The sequence below is a fragment of the Euprymna scolopes genome, chromosome 42, assembly GCF_053919585.1.
Source record: "Euprymna scolopes isolate OS-2025 chromosome 42, ASM5391958v1, whole genome shotgun sequence".
Lineage (NCBI taxonomy): Eukaryota > Metazoa > Mollusca > Cephalopoda > Sepiida > Sepiolidae > Euprymna > Euprymna scolopes.
The window spans coordinates 54275610-54282865 of NC_136523.1; the positions used below are offsets into that span (position 1 = coordinate 54275610).

Sequence of the window (7256 nt, forward strand, 5' to 3'; positions counted from 1 at the left end):
GTCGGTCGGTCGGTCCGTAACACGTTTGTGCTTGGCCTTTTTGGTTAAGATCAAAGGCCTGCTGTTAATAGATGCTGTTAGCTTTTCGAGATTTTCTTGGCCTTCTGCCGGAACAGATACTGCAAGCAAAGACAATATGTGGGGAAACCCCACATATAAGACCTTGTCAATGTAGGGGCAACCCTTAATAGCAATTGTCACTAACCAGCTCCCCTACTCACCGGGGAGTTGGTCCCCATTTCCCCTTCACTCCTCGCATTAAAAATCGGCCCTATGCCTAATTTGCTCGGTGGGGGAGCAAATAAACACCAACCCCACATATAAGACCTTGGTCAATGTAGGGACAACACTTCATACCAATTGTCACTATCCAGATCCCGTACTCCCCGGGAGGTGGTCCCCATTTCCCCTTCACTCCTCACATTAGAAATCGGCCTTGTGCCTAATTTGCTCTGTGGGGATCAAATAAATACCGCTTTTCTTGGCCTTTTGGCCAAGATCAAAGTGTAGTATCACCAGAACAGATACTGCGAGCAAAGACCATGTGGGGGCAATACTACATATAAGACCTTGGTCAATGTAGGGGCAACCCTTCATACCAAGTGTCACTATCCAGCTCATCTACTCCCTGGGGAGTTGGTCGCCATTTCCCCTTCACTCCACACATTAAAAATCGGCCCTGTGCCTTATTTGCTCGGTGGGGCAGCAAATGAATACGTTTTTCTTGACCTTTTGGACAAGATCAAAGTGTTGTATATGTCTCCCAGTTACCCCTATTTTTGATTTTTTTTTCAAAGGGCTCCGCCACTTTACCCCCCAGTTAAGTTCAAGGTGTCACTTTTGTCACTTTCGTGACGCACTAACTTTTGTTAGTGGGAACAAGCTCCTTTTTGGGGTGTCAGGAGACTCTTTGCTCTACCCAGGACCGACGCCATTGTGTGTTAGTCTTAACCCGAAACAGATCCTTTCTTTGGGAGTTTGTTGTTTTCGGGACCGACAACACTTTCTTTGGTACACGCGACCTGGTCGGTTTAGCTTTAGTTTGTTGGGTATTTCGTTTCCTCCTCTCCTCTGAGGTTTAAATTGTCTATTCTCTCCTCTCTTAATTTCCTGAGCAGCACTCTGACTTGCCAGGCCGAAAGCTTTGTCTTCCTTCGCTGCTCTCCCAGTGGATTGAGTAGACCGGATTAACTTTCTCGCTTCCTTCGGGTTGTTTGTGAGTAGGGTGACGTGGGTAGGGAGGGTGTTTGGTTTCTGCTCCCCTCTCTGGGCAGAGATGACTATCCTCTCCCTCTCTTAATTGCGACGCGGCACTCTGACCCGCGAGCATCTGCTGCATCTTCCTTGTCTGCTCTCCCCCTCGCAGGGGATTACAGCTGCTAACCCGACGTCTCCGCAAGGGAAGTCAAACCTCTGCTCTCTTCTGATCCCGCTCCACCCCATCCCCCCATTTCCCCTATTTTTATTTTTCCCTCGCTACATTTTGGTCCACGTCAGCGGCCAGTGAAACCACTCCACGCTGCCGAGCAGAGGGGACATACCACTCCAGATGTACCACATTGCTCCCATAGAAAGCTCCCTGATAGAGGGAGCAACGCCCAGCTACCCAGAAGAAGAGGAGAAAGGCAGGGTAGGGCCGCAGCCCGCGCCGACCCTGGAGAAACCACCAACTGGTGAAAAACCAAGTCTGGACGCTGCTCCCCAAGATGTCCACTCCCCGACTAAGGGAGCAAAGCCAACGGCGGACGAGGGAACGAATAACGTTTCAGGTGGACCACAGCTGGTGGCACCTCCTGCATCTCAATCCTCGTCGGCCGAATACGACTCTCCACTCCTGCTCCTCACAAGGGCAACCACCCAGCAAAAGAGGAGGAGAAATCAAGGGACGAGGGGACAATGTGCGTCACGGTCGGCCCATAGCCAGTAGCACCTCCGACTCCTCAGCCCACCACACCATCACCCAAGAAGCCACCCCTACACAAAGGGTGAAACCAAGTTTGAAACCCAGCAACATCCGGGTAACAAAAACCCTTCCTGGCATCTGTCTTAAAGGCCGCCGCGCGGAATGATTCTGCCTGGGGTGCTCAGCTACCAAGGTACCGCTTTCGCCGATGATGTCACGGTCTTTGTGTTGGACTTCAGAGACATCGAGATCGCGTCAAAGGCGCTTGCACAGTACGAAAAATCACGGGGCGTCACGATAAACCGCAGCACGTTGGTCGGACTGCGGTTGGGGGCCTGGAGTGGTAACACAAGCCTCCTAGCGCCCTTCAGCTAGACGGATGGCACGGTTCGAATCTTCGGCATGTGGTTTAGACCGGGTCTCCAGCTTGATAAGAATTGGTCGGAGGTACGGGCAAAGGTGGCATCTGTGGTCAACGCCTGGATTCCTAGGAAACTTTCCTTAAAGGGTAGAGCTGAGGTGTGCACCACATACGTCTTCCCTCTTATCCTTTACACACTGGCCGTACTTCCTTTGCCTTCACAATACCTCACAGCGCTTGTCGAACTCTTGTCCTCGTTCTTTTGGGACATAGAAAGGCACTGGCTGAGCAGACAGGTCTGTATTCAACGTCCGTGTGAGGGAGGTTGGGAATGCCGGACTTGAGGTGTCATCGAGCCGCTGCGAGGCTGGACTTCCTTAGCCACTACCTTCAAGCTGATCTACCGTGGCACCTCACGAGCACTGCCGCTTTTCCCGACCTCATTCTCGATCCCGCTATCGAGAGTTGTCGCAGGCCGCGGGGAGATTCAGCTTTCCTGAAAGAGTTCCGAGCCGCACTAAAACGATTACTAGGGTCCAGCGACCTTGTGACTGCCACCCGTAGGGAACTCCACAGAGATAAAGTGAGGGGGGGCCTCCGACGACTCACTATGCGCGCGTTTAGGTTAGCAGCAGAGTGAGATCAGCGCTGCCTGGAGCTGAGCGCCAGGTTTGAGTCATTTGACCAATTCAGAGTTCTCTCTGTCCTGGAGATTGACCCGAAACGCGCTTCCCCTCAACAATATACAATGCAGTTCTGGTTTCTTGGAGTCGCCTGCCTGTCCCCTTTGCGGGACGATGGCCGCAGACACAATTGAACACACATTTTTTGATTGTCGCGAACTCCACCAGTAGTGGTCGTGTGTTGGCGAGGTGGCGGCTCGCATTTACACCGAGCATTCTCGACCGATTACTATATCCAACATAGTGGGCAAAATGAGGCCGCCTTGGGACCGGGAGAGAAAATCGCAATCCTGGCCGTGGCGAGAATGGTGATTTGGACGTCGAGACTGCAAGATGACCGGGGGGTATCTTTTTTCTGATCAGGATCTGATCGCTTTCTTTAAACACCAACTACGGGTAAATATCAGATGCGACAGAAGAAGTCTGCATCGCGTGGCTTTTGAAAGAAGGTGGATACAGTTTGCAAGAGTGTGTACAAAGAGGGGCCAAATTTGAATACGTGTTCCCCACCTAGGTGTGGAGTGCTAGGTTCTAGGGTTTCTGTCGGATTCCCGCCCCTTTCCAATTCTACTTCCTTCAGCCTCTCGGCCAGCCGAATAACTCTTGTTTCCCTTATTACAAAGCCTCCAAAACCCCCAACCTCCGAAAACAACAACTTTTCCTCTGTCCCCTCCCCCTCCTCTCGAAATTCAACCCCACCGTTAAACTTTTCTTTTCTATCCTATTTAGGACAAAATCCATAGGCCCTCCATTTAGAGGCTGCTCGCGAAACCCTGGTACCTTTACAAACCAGAGTGAAACGGGTGATCTAGCATTTCAGATACCGTTTGGAGGACCTTACTTACCGGGGTATTTTCGTTCCCTCATCTCCCTTGACACAAATGAATTTTTTTTAATATTGTTATCTTGTTTAAAAAACATAAAATTAAAATGTGGTTTAAGTAGGAAGCCCCATCCCCTCCCACCACACACACATAGATACAAATTTAAAAGGGTAATCATGAATAAAGATGCAGGCCGAGAGAAAAATCATTTAAAATTTCCAATAGCGACGAGATCAACTAACCTCACCATCCCCCTTCTTTTTGAGTTGGCCTTGTGTCTAAGTTTTTTTTGTTCATTTTCCCTATTTTATTTTTTCCTGTAAATAAAAATGTAATATCTCAAAGTGTAGTATCTTTTCCGGCAGGTACTGCAAGCAAATACCATATTTGGGGGAAACACCACTTATAAGACCTTGGTCAATGTAGGGACAAGCCTTCATACCAATTGTCACTATCCAGCTCCCCTACTCCCCGGGGAGTTGGTCGCCATTTCCCCTTCACTCCTCACATTAAAAATCGGCATTGCTAATGCTAATGCTTTGCTCGATGGGGGAGCAAATAAATACCCTTTTCTTGGCCTTTTGGCTAAGATCAAAGTGTAGTATTTGTTCTTACTACATGCTGTACTTATGATTGTAACTTTGTGATATCAAGTGGTGGATCACTTTTCTGTATTAATTTAATGTAACATGACCACCCACTTTACAACCAGTCAGTCTCCAGATCATTCAAGTTGTTTTTGAAGGATTTCAGTTGTATTTTTTAGCATTCAAGTCATTCTTAATGTCATTCAATTCATCCTTTACTTGATTAAAGTCATTCTAAATCATTTACTTTTTATTTATTTAAGTAATTTCATCCGATTTTACGGTCATTTTAGTTTAGTAATATTCTTATTATTATTATCATAATTGCTATTATAATCATTATTATTATCAGTATTATTATTATTTTTTTTATTATCAGTATTACTATAATTGTTGTCATTATTATTATTATTATTATTATTATTATTATTATTATTATTATTATTATAAAAATAATAATACAAGCCATTTTTATTTATTTAAAATTATCTTGTTTACAGCTAGAACTACTACTACTACTACTACTACTACTACTACTACTATTACTTTTAATTCTTGATCTGACAAAATCTTTTTTCTCTTTTGAATAAATATGTAAGTGCAAGTCGATAATAATGCTGCCCCATTAAGCTTATACAGCCAGTTCTCTATCCTACCGTATACTTGTTTATTAACATAAAATTGCTTTATTCTGTTTCATCTCTATCACTCACACACAAACACACGTACACACTCACACGCATATATATATATGTGTGTGTGTGTGTGTGTGTGTGTGCGTGTGTGTGTGTGTGTGTGTGTGTGTGTTTCTCCGGGTTTTTCTCGTGTAATGTCATTAACGATCTTTCACATTGAATTCAAGTCATCAAATCATATTGATTAAAACGATGTCCATGTATCACATAGAAAACACTGTAGAATGTATGGGCATACTTATTCTTATCTATAAAAACATCTTAATCATCTTCACGTCCTTGGTATTACTCGACATGTTGCTACACATATACAAGTGCTAGCGGAGGCATATGAACAACCATAACAGAAATGAACAAATATCTATATTATACGATCGATGTCAAAATGTGTAGTTGATAATTCGTGCCAAATAGAAATGCACGGCTTGTTAGTAATCAAGAATAAGATATATTAAATAGAAATTAAGCGCACTAAATAAAAACATGGTTATACATCAGTTTGACTGCCTATATTGAATGAAATTCATGACCTGTCCTCCGAAAAACACTATTCCTCTATCGTTATAGTAAGTAGAAAAGTGTATTTTTACCGGTAAGCTTGACCTCAAAATGTCACTATAACTTACGTGTAAGGAAATCTATTATGCGAGATATCGTTCAAATTTGACATAATTGTTGAATGATTAACATTTTCAGCACGTTCATTTTTGTATGTCCTCTTTAACAATTCCTGTGATAATTGTAAATTGGAATTTACCCGTCAATAAGCTATGTCTCTTATATTCTATGTCTGCTGTATTTTTTATTAACACATTAAAAAACTTATAATAATTAATAGTAAATTCATGTTTCACCATTTTTAAGCTGAATTTTATTGTTAGAAATAAACACGCCTTAATTAGCAACAAAAATGAAGATATATAACAGATTATATATCACCTTATAATATCCCATTGTCTGTTTCGGATTATTTTACTAAAATATGTAAAGCTCCATCATTTTTTCAAAATTGGTTTTGTTTCTTTGTTTTTCGATATTTCGTAGATATTATTATATTGATAATTACTCGATATTATTATAGTGTTTAGCAGAAAAGCCAACAAACGACTACCCGAAAAAATTAATATATCAAGAAATAAATGTTATCATAGTCAATAAAAGTTCAGTTCTGGCTTTCTTTTGTTTTGAAATAGTTTTTAATAAATAATTACAGCGAACCGAAATTAAAACGAAATTTGAGGCGATAACTACTTAAATTAATTTTTATATAACCTACACGTTACTTAATCGAATATTCCTCAATCACAAAATAACGGAAAACATTAAAATATGCTTATAAATATTCCTTAGGTTGACGGAACTTTCTTAAATTGTTAACACAGAATGCTCATGTGTCTCTCCTTCAAGTTGAAAACGGGGCTCTCCATTTCAAAGTCGCTGCCATTTTGATTTTTTTTTTAAAACCGGTTCGTGAATTAAAAAAAACAAATTTACAAACTACTTAAAAATACAAACCAATGAACTTTTCTACCATAAAAGTAACTTTTATTGACTACGGTAACATTTATTTCTTGTATATATATATATATATATATATATATATATATATATATATATATATATATATATATATATATATATATATATATATATATATAACATTTTCTCTTTGTAAGGAAACATCATTTTGTTGGTCACTCTTGGCTACGAATTGAAACAAAGTTGATATAAAAAAATATATTTTCGCGAAAATTATCTTTACTTTCATCATATATCTTAGGGTAAAATTTTAGAGTATCAAAACCTATCTCTTTACAACTCCCTTCCTATCATAACCTAGCATACTTTCATCAATCACAGACCATTTTCTATAAGCTGTTTTTGAACCCAGTCAGCGAAGGGTAATTCTGCTAGTATATATATATATATATATATATATATATATATATATATATATATATACGGAAGGGATTAAGTAACAATAATAGCAGTGACAAGAAAGGAAATCCTGTCTCCTATACGTTGGCTTTCAGGTCCAATCCAAGCTAAGTTTATTCTTACTGGAAACCTAGATGGACTATATTAGAGTGGCTTAGAAAAGGATTCTATTTTCTTGTTTACAAATTTGTGGACCAATGGAGGGGAATAACAATTCGTAATGAACATTCTTTTAATGTTATCGATTTCCGAATCGATACAAGTA

At 41.1% G+C, this 7256-nt stretch overlaps 1 pseudogene; it reads left to right on the forward strand.

Moving 5' to 3' along the window:
- The first annotated feature begins 4335 nt into the window (after positions 1 to 4335).
- LOC145267283 (U2 spliceosomal RNA) lies at positions 4336 to 4473 on the forward strand (annotated as a pseudogene).
- Positions 4474 to 7256: the final 2783 nt, after the last annotated feature.